Below are 22470 nucleotides of genomic sequence, written 5' to 3' on the forward strand. Positions count from 1 at the left end.
TGGTGATGAGTCAGCACTCAGATAAGACTGAAAAAGCCAAAGGAGATTTCCTTTGTGTCACAAGGAAACGCTCCTCTGGAAGCCTGGTTACAGCTTGGTCTATGAATAAATTAGCAGGAAATATAGTATCTCTCCATGCCCCTGAAGGAGAATTGATGCTTTGGAGGTTAACATTTGAAGACAGTGTTTTGGGGGGAGGGAGGAGTGTAAAAGTTTCATTATCCTGTCTCAACAGGGACTGAGATTAGGCTGGGGACAGTACAGCTTTTTCTTATTTTAAAATTACCTGCTATATTTAGTTACATTAGTGACATGAAACTGATTTAAAGGGACAAAAATCAAGGCAACTCCAAGCATCCCTAATTCACCTCCTGAGCCTAAGAGCAGGCATAAGCCACCTACACCTCCTGGAAGCATGGATTTCTTGCCACAGCCAAGTGGACTGAGGCCAAAGCAATAGTAAGATCTCCGTGCATCCTGACTTTTATCTAAGTTACAGCCTTTCTACCATTAACAAGAGGGTCAGGAAGGAGAAACAAATTTAGTTGGGATGTCAGCAGTAAGAGACACGCCGCCCCAAGACCTCCACTCTGCAAACTGGCTGGCTCCAAGTTTTGGCAATAGGATACAGAGTCTCTTGCCTCTGGGTCACTGGTTTAAACCAGTAGCAGCCAAGAGCTGTTGCTAGCTGATAGCCGTTTGGTGGCTCCAAGTGTCATGCATTGGTGGCCTCAGCCTGCTTCCAGAAGACAAGCGTCTGCCCCACCAACAAAGAGACACCCCGGTCACTGAAGTGTCAGTGATAAGGCCAGTATGTGGGAAAGCAGCTCCCCTCTAGCCCTAGAGGTAGGGCCTCCAGGTCAAGTTTAAAGCACCACGTGGGCAGGAGGGAAAGTCACTCTGCTCTTTCTGAGGAGGGACCCGGGACATCAGCCTCCTGGGCTACAAACCATCTTTTACTAGCACTGCATTCAGCTATTTCCGTAGCGCATTGTTTGGATGTTGTGCGCACACCCCATGGCAGGAATTCAGGAAACATTTTCTGCTGAGCTAGATACAGCATTGGTTAATTACCTTAATTTTTTTTAAAGGGTTACTTTTGAGAGTAGGAGAGGCTTAGGAGTGTGCTTTCATGTCTATAAAGAGAAACCGGTAAGCAAGAAGGCATGGGGAGGGTTGCCTCCTATTCCCCGCATCAGAATGCTACTTGGAGAAAGGCAGACTCCGCTCTGGATTCATTTCAGCACATTAACAAATTTCAAGGTCATGTGAGTGGCTAATCCACTCTGCTGCATTCACAGCAGGGTCATGGCATTTCCCCCGCCCCTGCCTGCTGTTAAGGCAGAGAGGCTGCTGAGCTGGGATCACAACATGGGTATCTAGGGAGACACTGAATGGCCCTTTCAGCTAGTCAGTCCCTCAGCTGTGGTGCTGCAAAGCCCTGCCAGATATTCTCGCTAAAGGAGTGCCCTTCCTTGGAAGTTCTACCCTGAACCACTCCCTCCAGCACCACGATTTACCTCAATCCGTGCACCAAATTTAAGTGGACATAAACAGCTTTGACATTCCAAGCGACTCACCACCTCAGGCCTGCAAAAAAACCAAAACTCCCACAAGTCCCTGCCCTCTCCCTACAGGTTGCTCAGTTATAAAAGGATACTACAGAGACTAGGACAATTCTTCCTGGCCTGAGCAGGGTGCAGTTTGTTTTTTTACCATCCCTTCTCTCTTCAATTCCTTTAGCAGCTTGGACAGGGAGCCAGCTTCCTCCCACTGTAATACTGCGGGGTGGCCTGCCAACCAGGGACACTGGACAACGATTCAGACAATCTGCTCCCTTTCTAGCTACTTCACACTGCCAGGGTCTGGTGAGCCAGACCTGGACTTGAACTTAAGTCCCCGGGGGAAGCCTGTGATGCTTCCTAACTCCTCCTTCCAGACACCCCTCTGTAATGCAGCTATATTGCTTGAGGTGTGTGCTTAACTCAAGTAAATGAAGACAAGGCGGCTTGTAGTTTTCACACAAGTTAGCACATCAAGTTAAAGACCGCAGGGGAGCCAAGGGTTTGCTAATTCAAGTGAAAGTTACCAACTGCCTTTTCTGAGCTAACAGGATGAAACCCTAGGGAACACCTTTTCCCTATCCCCAGTGCTTTAGGGTTTCAAACTGGACAGCAGTCTTGCGCTGTCCCTATAAAACTATCTCTTTAAAAAGCTTTCAGCCCATAGCGATCCTGCTGCTTTGGGTGTAGCCAAGTAGTGCCTCTTATTCTTCTGACTTTTTGCAGAGCTGAGCTGCCGCTTTCTCCTTTGCTCCACTTTCTGATTCGAGGCCTCGTGACTTCATGCCAGACACTTACAGTCCAAAGAGAGACTCATGCCACATGCTTCAACTGTCACACTGTTCCTTTGCCAATGTTGTTTGAGTTATAAAAAGGCAGGGCGGACATGCCTTTCCTTAACAGACAAAAATCTACACAGCTGGAAGGTGGGGCTGGCTAAATCATTGTCCATTACAACAATACTGCCTAGCTGCAGAGAGTTCTCACACTGTACCCTTGCATGGAGCAGGATTTAAAGTGTGACAAGGTCTCTTTGGCTACATTAAGAACTTTTATCTAGACAGACCCCAGAAGTCTCTGCCAATGAGAGACAGAAGTAAACACTTTTTACAGGGACTGTAAAGTTCACTACAGTGGGAATGGCTCGCGTTGCTTAATAACTGGCGTTTTACCTCCTTTTTAGAAGCACATACTTTCTTGAACTAGAGAAGAGGAAATCACCACAGCAGTCTCTACTGGCCATGTTCATTCTCACTCTGAACCGGAAAAGAGTTGGGTGTTAATGTAAGCACAAGGAACAGATTATTCAAAAGCGACTAGTGATTTGGGGAGTTAGATGCTTTAAAGGGGCCCGCTTTTTAAAAAACACAGAGCACCTCACAGTGAAGCTAAGAAGGTAAATACATTAAAGTTGTAAGGTCCTCAGATACTCTATTAATCAGGCCCTTTTGAAGTAGCAAGTTAGACAAAATCACCAGCCACTTCAAAAAAAAAAAAAAAAAATCTGGTCCAGGATTTCCAAGACACTTCCCATGCCATGAAGTTATATTGAAAACTTCTTTATCCAGGCTCACAACTGGAGACTGGTTAGGATTTCAGTTGGATTTTCCTACTGTACAATCCCTGCCTTTGCCTCCGCAGTTAGGACACTGTTATCATCACGAAGTGACACTTAGGAGACCGAGACAATGAACCCTACAATGCTTTTTTTTTTTTTTATTCCAAACCACTGAAGCACAAGTGACTACAGACATCAATTAAGCAGCACAGTAACATCTCCACTATGTCGAGCCGCTGTGGTAAGTGCTTCCTTCAATTACATAAGAGATTCTTTTGTAGAACTAGCTGCACGCATTGTACCTGCCTGATTTAAGCTACAAACCTCATGGACGGGGGGAGAAAGAGAGAAATCACAGTGGCTCCCGGGTTGCCCAGCACAGCTTGATTAGCAGGACTTACTCTGCTGAAGATAAGATGTTCCAGCTAACCAGCCAACATCACATCTTTTCAAGCTGTAGATTCACATTCTGCAGGCTCAAATAACTTTTTTTTTTAAATCATTAAAAAAATAAGTTTCAGGCTTTTAGTTTTTCCATGCACTTTTTTAAGTGGAAAGGATAAAGACTCCATACTCTTCAGAAGAAAAGTTCAAGCTTCCACTGTACAGCACAATAGTGCATGGCCATCAGTCCGTGAAATTCATTTGCTGTGTGCTTAAGTTATGTATTATAATTAAATGTAGAACCACCACACAAGCTGCCTCTGGGGTGCACCACAAGCCTAAATTAAAGCGCTGTTACATATTCTTGCATAAGTACGTCCCCAGTGAGCCTTCCTGATTAAACCGACTGCCCTATTAGCCCATTCCCTATGAAGTGGGCCCAACTGCACAAGCACAAAACAGTGCCCTGCAATTCTGCACTGCTTTGTGACAGCAGCAACAGCTGCAGGGAAAACATCCTGAGCACAAGGCCTCGTAAACCAGACTCCTAAAAATACAAGTGTTGTGGTAGAGCACATTGATATTTTCATCATTTCAGTGACTCGGGAGCTTAACTGGTCTGTGATTTTTCATTCACAGTGGGACTACTGCTTTAGCAAATGTTCCCTGCGAAGACGTGCAGTTTCATTGGCATGCCGTTAGTTTCAGTGAGAGCCGTCTGCTGGCACTCCGGTTAAACCAGAGTAACGAGGGACCCAAGTTTTCCTAGTCTAGAGAATTCTATACAAGACACTGGCTCCACACAAAATAGAAACAGGCATTTAAACACCGAGTTGGCCAGGTGACAGTAACACCAACAGATGTCACCTTAAATAGACAGTGAAGGAAGGATTTGGTGCCCTGAGTCTTGTTTGCCAGCTGTGATGCACAAGCAATCCACTTTTAACTCCTCAGCAGAAGAGTGGGTTTGCTGGACCATGGGGGCTTGGCATGGCATTTGTAAACAAACATTGTTCTATCTTAAAGAATAAGTCGAGGACCACAAACTCATTCCACTTGCTTATGTCAGGGTCTCAGACATGATTAATGTTTTAAGTTGCGCTGCTCCCTAGCCAGAACAAACAGTCCTTCGTATACACATCCTTATATGGCTTGAAATGTTAACAGTACAAGGTTTACGGGCAGGCCAGAGAATTCAGTCTTAAGGTTTGAGAAGGAGAAACCCAGCAGAAGTTTACTCCAGCTGATTTTCAAAGCTTCCTTTAACCAGCCTCCTTCAAACTTTACAAATCGTTTGTTTTTAAATGGGTCACCCAAGAGACTCAATAGCTGCAGAGTTCGGAATAAGGTTCTGGAGAACTGCTACTGTGTTCATTCTCTGCCTCGCAACACTTAGTACTCAGAGCTCTTTCCATCACAGCATTTTATGGACATTAATGTTCCATAACGCGGGGGCAAGGAAACTGAGGCACAGACAGATTAAGCGACTGGCCTCGGTCACAAAGCAAGTTAGCCACAGGGCTGGAAACAGAACCCAGATCTCCTGAATGAATCCCATGCTTCATTGGCAAGGTGACACGCCTCCCTATAAAATGAACAATTATATTCTTGCCTAGTGCTGCAGTGTCGGAGATGCGGAATACACCACTGAAGAAATAGTATTGTCCGGGTGAAGGAGTGCTGGAGAGGACTGGCACAGTTACACTAAACTGGCTCACATGGGCTCTTGAAATTTTCCACACTAAAAATAGCCAATAGCACATGCTCTGCCTTATAAGCCACACAGGAACAGCAGATGACAAAATCTGATGGAGGGGCCTTCAGTCCTCACAGTTGCTAAGAGTAAATTAAGACAACAAGATTGACTAATACAAAGTAGCCGCCATCAGAAAAACTTCAGCCCAGCCCCACTTCAGTGTCAGGGAGTTACAGTTCCCCTAGAAGATCAAAGCATGACATGGAGCTAGGCATTTGTACCAACCCTTTCTCTGGGTACCCAGGATAGAGGTATGGCTTACAGCAGGGGTAATCAATAGGCGGATCCCAGGCCAAATCCGGCCTGCCAGATGCTTCTGAATGGACTGTGAAGTCTTTTTATTTACTTATTATCATTACTGTTATTATTTGTGTATTATTTTTTCCAGAGTATGGACCTTGACCAAAAATAAATTACTCCTGGCTTACAGGGACCATCTGTACATTCAAATTCTCACAGGAAGTACTGCCTAACCTCTGCTTTCAGAGGCACATAACCACAGCATTGCTACGGTGGGCTAAACACTGAGGGGCAAGCAATCCCATGCAGGCAGGCAGCACAAGAAACTGGCCAGAGGACAATCAAGGGAAGGACGAGGTGCTAACACAGGCATCTGTAGCATCCCTGGATTCAGGTTGCAACATCACCTTGAATTATGCCTTCCCTCTGAACCCCAAACTACAGAATCAGTTGCAGAATGCCCACCCCTTCAGGACTCGTCTCCCGATCCTGCCTGCCCCTGTTGTTCTAGTACATCCTCCTACATACAGTTAAAGCGAAAAGACATCCCAAGTTGTGAGCTCATAAAACACGAGTTGACAATCTAACAAAATTCAAGGGGAGGAAAGGCCTGGGCAGATAAGACCTCAGACTAGGGGATTTAAAAAAGAAAATAAATTGCACTCAGATGAACCTCTCAATTTTACCTGAATGTAAAAGAGTTAGAATCAGAATTCAAATCTCTGTGGAGCACCAAAGATTGCTGCTTCACATACACTTTAATCCCCAAATCTTAGTACTAGCAGAACAGGGCCGCAAGAGACATTCCCTCACCATTCCTTTGCCAAAACCTTGTTAACATGAAGTGTGTGGCAAAGCCAACAACAGTGTTCAGATTGTGAAGAATAATCGACACATCACAGCACCTTTCATCCAACAATCAGCGTGCTCTGTGAAGAAGAAACCTCCAAACCCTTGAAGTAGGTAAGAATTATCAAACCTATTTTTCAGAGGAAGAAACCGAGGCACAGAGAAGTGAAGGGACTTGGCCTAGTGTAACACATTAAACCAGCATCTCGGAGCTGGAATTGGACCCTAAAGGTACCAACGCAGTCCTGTGTTTAGCAATAAAGCTGGCCACCTAGAAGCCCTTCTTATCTCACTCGATGCCGCGTGCGCCAGGGGCTGATCATATTACATCCCGCGCCCTTCATCTGCATTTAAATCTGCTACACTGGTATATATGGCTGTATTAAAATGCAATTTCACAGTCGTAGTCATGTTTCCGGAGGATCTCTCCCCATTTGGGAGTTCAACCTGGTCTACACGTAAGTTAGATCTACATCGGTAGGTGCTCAGGAATGTGAAAAATTCACACCACTGAGAGCCGCAGTTACGCCAACCTAACCCGCAGCGTAGACACAGGTACGTTGATGGGAGAATGCTTCTGTCGCCGCACAGAGAGGTGGATTAACTGCAGTGATGGGAAAACCCCTTCCGTCACTGTAGGCAGTGTCTACACTACAGCGGCATGGCTGCCAGACAGTAGCAGTGCTGCTGTAGCACCCATAGTGTAGACATGGCCCCAGCTGTCAGAGCATCAGCACTTCTGAATTAGGACTGTGCGCACCACAGTCCCTCCCCCCGTGCCGCAGGGACGTGGTGCCGGCCGCTTCTGAGAGTGGCGTGGGGCCCGCAGCACCATGGGGGACAGTCCTGCAGGCCGGATCCAAAGCCCTGAGGGGCTGGATCCGGCCCGCAGTTTGCCCACCCCGGTTTAAAGTGAAGTGTCAGCATAGCCCAAATGCTGCAAGTGTCTTTACCAGCCACAAAGCTTACACATATGCAAATAGCACCCCATGAACATTAACCCTTTCACCACTTACTTGCTACAGCATGCCCTGCTCGTGTGTGGATGCAACCACATCAGTGAGTGGACTCTTCCACCTATGCAATAACTTCATAATTCACACACTCATTAACATTAACCCCATCATAGCACCAGGCTCCCTCCTGCTCTACCGATTGTATTACCTTCCTACCCCTTTATCGAGGTCCCTATTTCATCCGATCTCATCAGATTGCTTCATTATTTACAACTCCCTCATTCGCTCAACTCTGCTGGTGATTCAGAGCCACTCTGGTCGTGACATGAAAGGGCAATATAGATAATTCCTCAGTGCTTTAGCCAGAGCTATTGTGGCAGGTGTTTTTAGGATCACGAGCTCCTTTAACAGGAGTAAAAAGAAAAGGAGTACTTGTGGCACCTTAGAGACTAACCAATTTATTTGAGCATGAGCTTTCGTTGATGAAGTGAGCTGTAGCTCACGAAAGCTCATGCTCAAATAAATTGGTTAGTCTCTAAGGTGCCACAAGTACTCCTTTTCTTTTTGCAAAGACAGACTAACACGGCTGTTACTCTGAAACCTGTCATTTAACAGGAGTGAATCTGAAAGACACACATCCCTCCATGACTCCCAACATGTGCGGCCATTAATTTGCCAGCTACTTTGTTTAGAACCTATGTGGAACACACCTAAAACAAAAGTCCTGCAGTGGGTTAGCCGGAATTTTCTCCAGTTTCCAGGTGATAAAGCCCAGGTCTACTCTACACACTTGTTTGATATAACGACGTTGCTCAGGGGTGTGAAAAATCCACACCCCTAGACGACGGTTATACTGATCTTAAACCCCGCGTAGACAGCGCTATGTCTGCAGGAGAACTTCTCCCGTTAATATAGCTACCGCCTCTCAGAGGTGGAGTAACTAAGCCAATGGGTCCGTCAGCTGAGAGTATCTTCATCAAAGCACTACAGCCGGGAAGATGCTGCATTTGTAGGGTAGACTTGCCCTAAGCAAGCTGAGCCCAGACATACGCAAACCATTTTATCTTTGGAGTTCTGCATTCTCTGTAACTTCATTAGGGGGAAAACCTCGAAGAAACTGCTTGATTCCAGAGTACTCCAGTTTTAGGCAGGTGCCTTAACTGGGGAATGAAAGTCCCCCCTCAGACTGGAGGGGGCTAGCCCAGCCCAGCACTGCACCCTCCAACGGCCTTACTTAGCCTGTGAGTTGGTGCCATCCCTCTGCACAGATTCTTGACCAGCGGATCCAAGTCCAAAGGGCTTCCTCCCTAGCCACTCTTCTATACCGGCTTAGCTTTGGAACAAAGCCATTGCAGAGGCTCCAGACTTGGCTGTTCCACCTGTGTCCCTACTCAAGACTATTGCGGGCCTTCTGCTGCCTGAAGGGCCTCAGGCTTCTTTATGAGGATGAACACCAGACTACATCACAGCAGTGACAGCTAGCTACAGTTTGGTAAGAGATCCCTGTTTGGGACTGGATGCCATGACCACCGCAATCAATGACCGACGAAGAGAGACATTAGATCACTCGGGTTAGCAAGATGTCCCATATTTGGGGGCACAGGCCTAAACTGTTAAAGCCAAGTGGACACTGCAGAGGATTTGAGCAAAGCTAGCTCCTGATGCTGGGCTGGGGTGAGGGCAATGAGAAAGACTAAGATTGTCGGAGTGACATTAAATACACATTTCCGTACCTTACAAGTTTAAAAAAACCACCACCAAATCACAGCAAGACAGAATTTCCTGGCGAGTTTGTTTTGTAACCGCAGTCTCCAGCCCACAGCCTCTAACAGATAAGGCTGTAATTATGGGCTTGTCTTCACATACAGTGCTTCTCCAGTCAGCATAGTTAATCCATCTCCCCAAGAGGCAGTACTTGTGTCCTGTCAACATAGCGCGGTCTACACAGATTTTCCACACTCCAGAGCCACATAGTTATACCGATATAAGTCTCTAGCGTAGACCTGGCCTACAGATCACAATTTAACTCCATGTTAAAGTGCTTTGCAAGAGATTAAGGCAACGGCATTGTGCTTGGCACCTAGCAGCTTACACAGCAATACTGGTAAAGCAATGGTTTTAACCTAACAACTCTTTAAGACAAACTATTTCTAAAACCCACCACTCACGCCGTTTCTTTTGGCGCTTCCATTCAGCCTGGAGAAGAGTAGTCAGTTTCCAGTACTGATGCACTTAGAATCATAGAATATCAGGGTTGGAAGGGACCCCAGAAGGTCATCTCGTCCAACCCCCTGCTTGAAGCAGGACCAATTCCCAGTTAAATCATCCCAGCCAGGGCTTTGTCAAGCCTGACCTTAAAAACCTCTAAGGAAGGAGATTCTACCACCTCCCTAGGTAACGCATTCCACTGTTTCACCACCCTCATAGTGAAAAAGTTTTTCCTAATATCCAATCTAAACCTCCCCCACTGCAACTTGAGACCATTACTCCTTTTCCTGTCATCTGCTACCATTGAGAACAGTCTAGAGCCATCCTCTTTGGAACCCCCTTTCAGGTAGTTGAAAGCAGCTATCAAATCCCCCCTCATTCTTCTCTTCTGCAGGCTAAACAATCCCAGCTCCCTCAGCCTCTCCTCATAACTCATGTGTTCTAGACCCCTAATCATTTTTGTTGCCCTTCGCTGGACTCTCTCCAATTTATCCACATCCTTCTTGTAGTGTGGGGCCCAAAACTGGACACAGTACTCCAGATGAGGCCTCACCAATGTCGAATAGAGGGGAACGATCACGTCCCTCGATCTGCTCGCTATGCCCCTACTTATACATCCCAAAATGCCATTGGCCTTCTTGGCAACAAGGGCACACTGCTGACTCATATCCAGCTTCTCGTCCACTGTCACCCCTAGGTCCTTTTCCGCAGAACTGCTGCCTAGCCATTTGGTCCCTAGTCTGTAGCGGTGCATTGGATTCTTCCATCCTAAGTGCAGGACCCTGCACTTATCCTTATTGAACCTCATCAGATTTCTTTTGGCCCAATCCTCCAATTTGTCTAGGTCCTTCTGTATCCTATCCCTCCCCTCCAGCGTATCTACCACTCCTCCCAGTTTAGTATCATCCGCAAATTTGCTGAGAGTGTAATCCACACCATCCTCCAGATCATTTATGAAGATATTGAACAAAACCGGCCCCAGGACCGACCCTTGGGGCACTCCACTTGATACCGGCTGCCAACTAGACATGGAGCCATTGATCACTACCCGTTGAGCCCGACAATCTAGCCAGCTTTCTACCCACCTTATAGTGCATATAAGGTATATAGTGCAGTATACTTGGCTTGCTCCTTGCCCCACCTAAGCTCTGCCATTGACTTTGACGGATGCTGGTTCAGGCGGGCACTCAAGGTACTACAATGTTTAGTTTACAAACAGGAGAATGGTTTAAACAAATAACTTCTCAAGGAAGTCAAACACGTGTCTATTGTATCAGCTTCCACAAACAGAATGTGGGTCTGCATGGGTACACACACACTACACCCAACTTCGGAGACTGTTCTGTCTCTGCAGTGCACTTTGCCCCTACTGTGCAAATAAAGCCTGAAGAATAAAAGCAAAATAGGAAGAGAAAAGCATACTGCACAACATTCAGGGAGCATAACACCAGCACAAGATGCTCCCTCACGCCGCACTCAAATGTTGGGAAGGGATGCCGTAGGAGGCCTTGATCACAAGTGGCAGCCTTGCTAGGCAAACAGGTATCTGCAAAGAGCAACATCAACATCAAGAGCTACTTCGCACACACACTGCACAGCAACAAGTCCTTGACAAACTGCTGTTTGAAAAAACACTCAACTAAGCCCCTTCAGAAGGGAAAAGGCTAAAATCGGCACTTTGCTCTCTGAAAGCTGCACTGCAGGAAAGTGGGAAGAGGACATCAACGATGCCAAGTGCTTGCGGAAACGCAAGCGTGCTGTATTCGTGCAGGCTATAAAGAGGAAGCAAATGTCACAGTATCTAACAAAGAGACTGAACAATGGAGAGGATGACAACTTGTAGAGGAAACAGGTTCCTTGCAAGAAGTAACATTCCACGCTTCAGAGATCTAATCAGCAAGGGATGGGCTCTGCTGTTATTACTTGTATTATGGTAGCACTACAGGCCTCACCCCTGATTGGGGTCCTGCTGTACTAGGTGCTGTACAGACACATAGTAAGACACTGCCTACCCTGAGATGCTTGCAATCTACATGAGTAAGATGAAGGCAAGGAGAAAAAGTATTATCACACCCATTTTACAGACAGGGAAGTTGAGGCATGAAGCAATTATGCAATTGCCTACAGTCACACAGGAAGTCTGTGGAAGCGCCAGATCTCTTGAATCCCAGGCCATCCTTTCGCCCTGCAGAGTGCTAGACACCCTCACCTCCTGTGAAAGATTACTAGTTACGTTCCAACAAAAAAACAACATCTCAGTGGACAAAGTTATAGGAAGGGTTGAAAGCCCCAGTGAAGTCCATAGCACAACTCCCATTTACTTCAATGGGGTCCAGAATTCCAAAGCAAGTATATCACATTTAAAAATGTTGTCCCTTTAAGAGAAGGTTTCACAGATACAGTACTGATGGGAATACATTTTCAACTCTTTTTAAGAGGTTCCAGGGACATGCCAAGTTGCTAATTCACAAACAGCACCTATGGAACACGAGGGACACACATAAGCAACCCATGTGGATCACAAGACTACTGCTATTTAGCAATTGGAAATCACATTCATTTCTACTGGATGTTACGTTTCTCAGCTGTACAGCCAGGAAGGGCAGCTCAGCACTGGTGGTAGCAGAGGTTAAAGGTAGTCTCATGTCCCACCTGTTCAGATCTGTTCTTTGAGGAATGGTTTGGATCAGTCACCAAAAGGCAAGTTCAAACCTTGCTAATGGGGACGCATGGCCCCCTAAAGGAGTATCCATCTTCTATGCACAGCAGGAAATTTTGCTGTGGCAGTGAAAAATTAAACAGAACCTACATAATGGAACGTAATAAGGCCTAGGGTTTTGGTTTGTTTTTTTTAAATCATTGTCAAAAAACACATATGAAAAATAGCATAAGTTTTCAGAAGCAACTAGTGATTTGGGGAATCTCAATTTCCAGGCTCCCCGCATGAGACAAGTTAAAAGGGCCTCATTCGTGGCAAGTGCTGAGTACCCACACTGAAACTCTGGATCCTGTCTCAAGATGGGCACCTCATATCGCTAGTCACTTTTGAAATTTTAATTGGCTGTATTACTGAGAAGTGTCATAGAATGATTACAGGTAGACCAGCAGTTATTAATAGAAGGTCTAGAAGGTAGTGCTTCAAGTCTAATTATTTCATTACTAGTGGCGATTGTTAAGAGTCCTTCAGAGTACACACTACAAACCTGTTTATCTGTGAGTTTTAGAGATGTCAAAAATACCTTGATAAGTAAATTGTCTCAAGTAAATAGGATGAAATTCAATAAAGACAAATGCAAATTACTCCACTTAGGAAGGAACACTCAGTTGCACACATCCAAAATGGGAAATGATTGCCTAGGAAGGAGTACTGCAGAAAGAGGTCTGGGGCTCATAGTGGACCACAAGCTAAATGTGAGTCAACAGTGTAACACTCTTGGAAAAAAAAAGAGAACGTCATTCTGGGATGTATTAGCAGAAGTGTTGTAAGCAAGACACAAGAAGTAATTTTTCCGCTCTACTCCACGCTGATTAGGTCTCAACTGGAGTACTGTGTCCAGTTCTGGGCTCCACATTTCAGGAAAGATGTGGACAAACTGGAGAAAGTCCAGAGAAGAGCAACAAAAATTATTAAAGGTCTAGAAAACATGACCTATGAGGGAAGACTGAAAAAAACCTGGGTTTTAGTCTGGAGAAGAGAAGACTGAGAAGAGACATAACAGTTTTCAAGTACATGAAAGGTTGCTACAAGGAGGAGGGAGAAAAATTGTTCTCCTTAACATCCGAGGATAGGACAAGAAGCAATGGGCTTACATTGCAGCAAGGGAGATTTAAGTTGGACATTAGTAGAAACTTCTTAACTGTCAGGGTGGTTAAGCACTGGAATAAATTGCCTAGGTAGGCTGCAGAATCTCCATCACTGGAGATTTTTAAGAACAGGTTAGACAAACATCTGTCAGGCATGGTCTAGAAGATGAGTGGTTCTCAACCTACTTATCGTTGTGGGCCGCAGTGTCTTGCTAAACCCCGTGACAAACCTCTGTGTCCAGCAACCCCTGCCCAGAGGCCTCTCCAAAGAGCGGGGCCAGGAGCAGAGCCCCAAGCACGGGACCAGGATCCTGCCACGCACAGGGCTGGGCAGCCAGGACCCAGACATTTTTTTTTTTTTTAAAAGCACACAGCTGGGCCGCATCTGTGTGCTAATTGGGCCACATGTGGCCCGCGGGTTGAGAAGCACTGGTCTAGATCATCCTGCCTTGAGTGCAGGGGGCTGGACTAAAAGACCTCTCGAGGTCCCGTCCAGTCCTATGATTCCATAAGAAGAAACCATTACAGAGTTGAAATCTTTGTGATGCACCAAATACCTACAGAATCAAAATGTTAAAGGGAAAAAGGGTGTCCAGAAAGGCTTGGGACTGACTCTTATATCTTTGCTCAGAACCCAGCACAATGGAGCTCTGGGTTTTCATTGGGACAATAGCTATATTGTAGTAGAGCCAACAGGCCAAGGTCTTATTGTGCCAGATGCTGTACAAACACAGTAAATAGTCCCAGCCCCCAGAAGCTTATCCAATCAAACTGGCCACCTGGAGCCAACACCAGAAACAGAACGGACATGGAGTCCGAGATCTCCTTCAACTCATCAAAGCCAAAGGAGAGGCATAGCATTGGCAATAGTGACTTGTTGGGAGGAAGCCTGCCCTCATGCTGCCTGTGCTAAGATTACAGATTTCAGTCTCCAGGGCTGCCGTCTTGATCCATTCATGAGCTTCAGAACCACATGAGAATTTTTAAAAGCATGACAAAGAAACGCATCGATAGTGCTCAATAACACAACACAGAAAACGAAAACTGCTCTTCACCTATCTAGAGACCGAGAGGGTTGGTTCCGGGACAGGAAGTGGTATCTTGAAATCTGTAGACTGGAGTAGATGATAGTGAGGAGATGCAGCAATTTCCTGCAATATCTTTGGGAGATCTTGCTGTGATACGGTTAGGTATCATTGTGGGCCAGAGCCTGTATGGATTTCCCTGGGGGAGGGTGACCAGAGCCCTCCAGGAACTAAGAACAGAGCGGGGTGATTAGGCAAATTCACTCAGGTTGTAACACCTCCAGAGAAGCACCATCCACTGGAAAGGCTCACATACGCTAGGGTCAAACTAGATTCTCCAGAGACAGGACTTTTGGATAAATAGCCTAAATTTAATCTGCTTCAGGGCCTCTCTTCTGATCCAGCTAACAAGCAGAACCTTCTGCAGGGTGCCCCCCCACAATCCGTAGGGAAGGGGTGGAAGGACCAATGCCTGCCAGAGGTTGGAACTGGGGTGACAAGGACCATAGTAACCTAGTCGCAGAACCATGGACAGAACTAAGTGCTGGTCTACACTTAAAAGTTAGGTCAACACAGCAACGGTGCTCAGGGGTGTGAAAAATTCACAGTCCTGAGTGCTGTAGCTATGCCAACCTCACCCCAGATGATGCAGACCAATGGTTCTCAAACTGTGGGTCAGGACCCCAAAGTGGGTTGCGACCCTGTTTTAATGGGGTCACCAGGGCTGACAAACTGCTGGGGCCCGGGGCCAGAACCAATGTCTGAGCCCCACAGCCCAGGGCCAAAACCCAAGGCCTGCCATTCCAGGTCAAAGCCAAGGCCCAAGGGCTTCAGCCCTGGGTTACAGGCCCCCCACCTGGGGCAGAAGCCCTTGGGCTTCAGTTCTGGCCCTACCAGGCTTTGGAATACCACCCCCCCGCCATCCCCGAGGCAGCAGGGCTTGGGTAGGCTCAGGCTTCAGTCCCCCCTCCTGGGATTGTGTAGTAATTTTTGTTGTCAGAAGGGGGTCGCGGTGCAATGAAGTTTGAGAACCCCTGAAGCAGACGCAGCTAGGTTGATTCCATAGCTGCTCGGAGAGGTGGATTACCTGCAGCGATGGAAAACCCCTTTCCTTTGCAATAGGAAACATACATTACGGGCACTACAGAGACATAGCTGCAGCAGCCATCATGTAGACATGTCCTTGGAACTCCCAGCTCTTAATCCCTTGCTTTAATTGCCCAAACACTTTCTCTACTGAGGAAAAGGCAGACTGTCCTCCTGGAGCAACCCTGCCATGCCCCAGCAGGTCATATGCTTTCTTTCCCATTTCACTCCGCAAGCTTGCATGGCTGTAACTCTGTAGATCATTCACAGACACAAAACAAACAGGAGAAATGTGAAGTTAGCATCTTTGCTACCACCTTCCTCAGCAACAAGTCCTTTCCTTTCCCCGAGACAAAGTTCACAGCATTCTGATAACACCTAGCAGGTGTTAGAATGGCAGCATAAAGTCAGCCGAGCCCAAGAAACATTGAAAGTCAAAGCATGTAAGTTACTTTCATTTGGCTGTCCTTGACTCTTCCTTAACAATATGGCCTATGGTGCAGCACACCTATCCTTTGCTATTTCATATCACTATGGATTGGTTGGTGTGAAGATTTCCTGTGGAGGGAAGGGTGGGAAGAGATTCCCCAATTACACATCCTACAGATACCGTGTCTTCTCTACTGAGAAGGGCAGCGGCTTCCTACACTTTGCAAAACTGCCATGAACGTTTACCATTCCAGGCACAAGTCTACTTGTTCAAAGCTCATGACGACACTGGAAAAAACTCCAGTTCATATTTTTACTTGTGAGTTGAAAGAAACATGGCAAGCAGGCTAATAAAATACTGCTGGACTGTGCTACAATATAATTCCTCTCTTTCTCACTGCATCCTCTAGCTACATATTGGCCTTATAAGCAGGTAAAGGTTGTACCAGTGTGAGAAGGGTTAGGTAATTATAGTTTGTTTACCCTCTGGTAGTGCCTAGAGGGCCCCATTATGCTGGGTGCTGTACAAACAAATGAGACAGGCTAGTCTGCACTAGTAAATCCACACCTAACACTTCTGTCAACCCTCACTTTCATTTTCAAGTTGTTGCAACAGGGCTCCCAACCGACATGAAATCACATCCAGCCCTGACTCTCACAGGACTCTTGGTCTGTACAACAATGTGTTTCTGAGAGTCTACAGCTAGTATTTCCTCAACAAAACATGAAGAGCTAGGACTTCAGTGGAGTTAACTACTGTCTTTAACTGGCTTAACACGCAGACACTGAGAAATTAAAGATTCCCTCTGTATATTACAGAAATAGATCTACACAGTGGCAGGAAACTCTGAATCCAGCATCTAAGACAGCTATGGCATGTTGCAGCTCAACTGATTCTCATCTACCTACCCACCAGTTTTACAGATCAGAGACTAATGTAGTTTACACCACAGCATTCCAGCTGCCTTTTAACAAATTGTTGTAGTTCTGCAATGATTTAAAACAAAACCCCACACTATTATTTACTCACATATGAATCAGTTCTCAAGGAGACCAGAGGGTAAATCCTGACTAATGAATCCAATGGGAATTTTACCACTGACTTCAATGGGGTCAGGATTTCACCCCCGATTTCTTTTGGCCATGCTCAGTTTAAAGGAGGTTGTTTTTTGGCTTTCAGTGGGAAGTATCTCCATGTGCTCTGGCCTAGTGCACGTCTCATTTCATTTGTGCACACTGCAAGTCTGAGCAGGGAAGACTTGCTTCTTTTTCTTAAAAAGAAAAGGAGTACTTGGGGCACCTTAGACACTAACCAATTTATTTGAGCATAAGCTTTCGTGAGCTACGTAGCTCACGAAAGCTTATGCTCAAATAAATTGGTTAGTCTCTAAGGTGCCACAAGTACTCCTTTTCTTTTTGCGAATACAGACTAACTCAGCTGTTACTCTGAAACCTTCTTTTTCTTAAAGGAGCAAACCCAAAAGCCATTGGTCAATAGCCATCGATGAAGCCACGCTAAGCAAGACCTCACTGGGATTGCACACTGATTCCTTCGCCTAATCAACAAGCCAGACAGCGTGGGTTAGAAAGCTGTGTCACATCTACAAGAGCAGCAGGTACACGCCTGCCCAGTCACTCATCTTCCCTAAATAAGGCTGCATCAGGAGACCCAGAAGCACTCCTTTTCAGGTTGAAACAAGTATAGGGAGCTGATCTGGCACCAAAGGAGCCCGAGCCAAGTGCACAGACTTGGCAAGGAGAAGACAAGTGACGTTCCTAAAGTTACCATTTAACACCAGCCCCTGCTCAGGAGCAGGTGAAGGGTGACCTACAGCAGTTGTTCAGAACAAGGGAACAAACTACTAAGCCCTCTGCTAGCTAGGCCTGCTGGGGCGCTCAGGTTGCTTGCAGCGCGCTACCTGTTCCAGTCTGGGTATACGTGACCTTTGAAAGAGTAAACCTATAGGAGGGTGAGTGACCTTGGGAAAAAGGAGTTCAGGCCATTTCTCTGCAAATCCCAACAGGTGAGGGGTCAAGAAAGCATCTTGATGCCCTCTAGCTCCCAGAGATCAAGGCAGGGACTGTAAGGGGAGGCTCTCTCATCTTAACTTTTTAAAGAGGCATTGCCAGCCCCTTTCATGGTCACAGGTATGCGATCCCACATAGAAGGCGCATAAATAGTAAGGTTCAGGGGGTCACTATACACACAGCCTGTTAGGGGATGGGGGTTTCAAACCTGACACCAACCTCACCCTCTTAGAGTGAAATAAAGACAGTTAATAATACACCCTCGGTATAACAATGCCAGACTCACTGACAACCCAGCTGCCTGGGTGGGAAACTTGCACCATGCAATTAACTCTCAGCACCAGTACACCATGCAATCATGCTACCTCCTGCCCCATTTACAGTGGAAAAGCCAAACCTGCTGCAAATAGTCCAGAAAAGGAAAAGCCAAGCAACCCCCACACGGACAGAGGGGAATGGGAACAACCAGGCATCACGCATTCCCCTCCCTTTCAGTATGTATGTAGGGGAGACTGGGAACAGGGGTGCCATGGGGAAAAAGAGCTATTTAATGCCCCTTATAGGCACCATGCTGGCCAGTAAGGGCTGATCAGCTAGGGGAAAAGCTGCCAAAACCAACCGGAGACACATTAGCAACAAGCCAGAGACCCTGGAGCTCTAGGGGGCTGCACTCCCAAGAATGGGGAGACATTCAGCAGAATGGGACGGTATATCAGGGGGAGAGATCCCAAGTGGGCAGTGGGGAAGGGGTGACCCTGGGCGGGGTGGAGGGGACTGACTGGGGGGGGCTGACTGGCAGCACACAGGGCAGTGGGGAAGGGGTGACCCCGGGGGGGACTGACTGACTGGCAGCACACGGGGAAGGGGTGACCCCAGGACGGGGGGAGGGGTGGGGGCTGACTGGCAGCACACGGAGCAGCGGGGAAGGGGTGACCCCGGGCAGGACACAGGGAAAGGGTGACCCCAGGCCGGGGGGGGGGGGAAGGGGAGACTGGCTGGCAGCACACAGGGAAGGGGTGACCCCAGGCCGGGGAGAGGCTGACTGGCAGCACACGGAGCAGTGGGGAAGGGGTGACCCCGGGGTGGGGGGACTGACTGGCAGCACACGGGGAAGGGGTGACCCAGGCCAGGGGGGAGGGGCTGACTGGCAGCACACGGAGCAGCGGGGAAGGGGTGACCCCGGACAGGGGGGGCTGTCTAGCAGCACATGGGGCAGTGGGGAAGGGGTGACCCTGGGGGGGGGGACTGACTGGCAGCACACGGGGAAGGGGTGACCCCAGGCCAGGGGGAGGGGGGGCTGACTGGCAGCACACAGGGCAGTGGGGAAGGGGTGACCCCGGGCAGGGGGGAGGGGAAGGCTGACTGGCAGCACACGGGGCAGCGGGGAAGGGGTGACCCCGGGGGGGGGGGCGCTCCCTCTGGAGAGCTGACAGCTGCCCTCCCACGACGGCGCCTGCCCATCACCGCTCGGCCGCTGAGCCCCCGCAGCTCCCGGCCCACCCCCACCCCACCATCGCCCGGAGAACGCGGCGGGGCGGCGCGGCGCGGCCCGATACTCACGATCCGTCCGGTGCTCGCCGCCCCCGGTGCAGAGCCCTCGTGCGCACCGTGCCCAGCCCCCCCCGGCCGCTCCCCGCGAGCCGCGCTGTCCCCACGTGCTGCCCGAGCGGGCCCCTTGCGAACACTGAGACATTCAACCGATACACGACGGCCCGCACGCCCCGCCCCCTGCGCGAGACAGCCACAGCTCGCGAGACCTGCCCGCCGGCGAGCGCCTCTCCTGCCCCGACGCCACGGGCCGGGGAGGCAGCTGCGCATGCGCCTTTCGAACCCACCTCGCCCGCCCCAAGGGTACAGCGGAGAGGGAAGAGAGAGAGCACGTGGAGGAAGCCTAAGATCCTGCCCCTCTTCCCCCCCCCAGCCCCGGATCCTGCCCCTCCGCCTTCCCCCGGCCCCGATCCTGCCCCATCGTCCCCCCCTCAGCCCCGGATCCTGCCCCTCCGCCCCGGCCCCCTCTTCCCCCCTCCAGCCCCGGATCCTTCCCACTCCGCCCCCCCAGCCCCGATCCTGCCCCTCCGCCTTCCCCCGGCCCCGATCCTGCCCCATCGTCCCCCCCTCAGCCCCGGATCCTGCCCCATCGTCCCCCCCTCAGCCCCGGCCCCCTCTTCCCCCCCCCAGCCCCGGATCCTGCCCCTCCGCCTTCCCCCGGCCCCGGATCCTGCCCCTCCGCCCCGGCCCCCTCTTCCCCCCTCCAGCCCCGGATCCTTCCCACTCCGCCCCCGCAGCCCTGGATCCTGCCCCTCCGCCCACCCCCCAGCCCCAGATCCTTCCCACTCCGCCCCCCCCAGCGCCAGCCCCCTCTTCCCCCCCCCAGCCCCGGATCCTGCCCCTCCGTCCCCCCCACCCCCGGATCCTTCCCACTCCGCCCCCCCCAGCCCCGGATCCTGCCCCTCCGCCCCCCCCGCCCCGGCCCCCTCTTCCCCCCCCAGCCCCGGATCCTGCCCCTCCGTCCCCCCCACCCCCCAGCCCCAGATCCTTCCCACTCCGCCCCCCCCCCAGCCCCGGATCCGCCCCCCTCAGCCCCGGATCCTGCCCCTCCGCCTTCCCCCGGCCCTGATCCTGCCCCATCGTCCCACCCTCAGCCCCGGATCCTGCCCCTCCGCCCCGGCCCCCTCTTCCCCCCTCCAGCCCCGGATCCTTCCCACTCCGCCCCCCCCAGCTCCGGATCCTGCCCCTCCACCTGCCCCAGCCCCTGATTCTATCCGTCAGCTCCCTCCGCCCCTTCACCGCCCCTGCTCCTGCTCCTGCCCCCCCATCGCCCCTCCCCAGCCCTGATCACCCCCTGCCCCCCACTCCAGGGGTGATGGAATAATTTGTACAGTGGGGGTGCTGAGAGCCATTGAACCAAACTGTAAATCCCAGATACGCTGGAAACCAAGCCAGGGGTGCAACAGCACCCGGAGTTCCATTATCTATGACCCACCCATGGCACCCAATCCTGGCCCTGTACACTGGCCCACCCCCACCCTAAACTCCCAATCCTGGCCCTGTGCGCACACACACACACACACACACACAGCGTTGCTCACCCCGGGCCCCTGGGCTGAGCTCCTAAGTCTGCCTCACATATAGGCCCATTGGAGACCCAACCCGTCCCACAGCTCATGCTGCCAAGGGCAAGGCTACCTTCTATTTTTAGTGCATTAGCTGGATGACAACACCACTGTGTATCCTTGAGCTGGGAATTACACCCCCAGCTTGAAGTCTAAACACACACAGAGTGTGCGCTCTGACACCGCGGAGTTGGAGAGGTTACTGTCATTACTCACTTCACCCTATTGCATTTGACACCCTGGATAACAAGGATATTCAGGGGATATTCAAAGAAAGAAGCTCCCATCTCCTCTCCCTGGCTGGGGGGGAATGCTCCCCTGCATGTCCTCTTTTTGGCTGGTGCATGGGCTGTTTCAATCTGCTTTTAACAACTGGGCGTATGCTGCTTGTTTTAGATCTTTATGCCAGAGGCACCTCGTAATACTAGAAATTTCTGTGCAACCCCCCATGTCGCCTTCTTAAACAGCCACTGGTATCTGAATCACTTCCTTGGAGGAGCTAAAAATGGCTCTGTCATTGTGTTTTCCTTCATGTTAATTTATTTGTTTATCTGTAGTCTGTATTCTAACTAAATACCCTAATTCTACACAGACTGCACAACTCAATCACCTACAGCAGTCAAACATGACTGTGCTCTTCAAACAAGCCATCACAGTCAACTCGAGGCTGTTCTACAAAACTTTCAACAAGCACTGTAAAAGTAAAGAAACTTGAACAGTCAAATATGTTAGCCAACAACTACAGCCACTGAAGCTGGGCAAGTCACTTCACGTGTCTGTACTTCAATTTCCTTAATTGTAAAAGAGGGATAGAGATCCCACTCTGAGATCTATGGCTGAAAAATGCTACATATGAATTATTATTAATGTTGTCACAGGCGTTTATTTGGTAAATCTGACATTAGTAAGTTTCCATTGGTTCATATCAGTAACAAATATAAAAGAAAGAGAGTACTTGTGGCAAGGTAGAGACTAACAAATTTATTTGAGCATAAGCTTTTGTGAGCTACAGCTCACTTCATCGGCTGCATGCAGTGGAAAATACAGTGGGGAGATTTATATACACAGAGAACATGAAACAATGGGTGTTACCATACACACTGCAACGAGAGTGATCACTTAAGGTGAGCTATTACCAGCAGGGAGGGGGTGGGGGTAGAAGGAGTGAGGGAACCTTTTGTAGTGATAATCAAGGTGCGCCATTTCCAGCAGTTGACAAGAACGTGTGAGGAACACTGTGGGGGTGGGGGGGGAATAAACATGGGGAAATAGTTTTACTTTGTGTAATGATACATCCACTCCCAGTCTTTATTAAAGCCTCATTTAATGGTGTCCAGTTTGCCAATTCCAATTCAGCAGTCTCTCGTTGGAGTCTGTTTCTGAAGTTTTTTTGTTGAAGAATTGCCACTTTTAGGTCTGTAATCGAGTGACCAGAAAGATTGAAGTGTTCTCCAACTGGTTTTTGAATGTTA

General features: G+C 49.0%; 1 protein-coding gene across 1 annotated transcript in view; it reads right to left on the reverse strand.

Annotated features, from left to right (window-relative positions):
* Nucleotides 1–19582, reverse strand: part of AKAP1 (A-kinase anchoring protein 1) — a 42302-nt gene extending 22720 nt beyond the window's left edge. Inside the window, exon 1 of the mRNA XM_048824079.2 lies at nucleotides 19446–19582. The gene's annotated coding sequence lies outside the window, so the exon portion shown is untranslated. The remainder of the gene's footprint in view (nucleotides 1–19445) is intronic.
* Nucleotides 19583–22470: the final 2888 nt, after the last annotated feature.

This window comes from Caretta caretta, chromosome 17, assembly GCF_965140235.1.
Source record: "Caretta caretta isolate rCarCar2 chromosome 17, rCarCar1.hap1, whole genome shotgun sequence".
Lineage (NCBI taxonomy): Eukaryota > Metazoa > Chordata > Testudines > Cheloniidae > Caretta > Caretta caretta.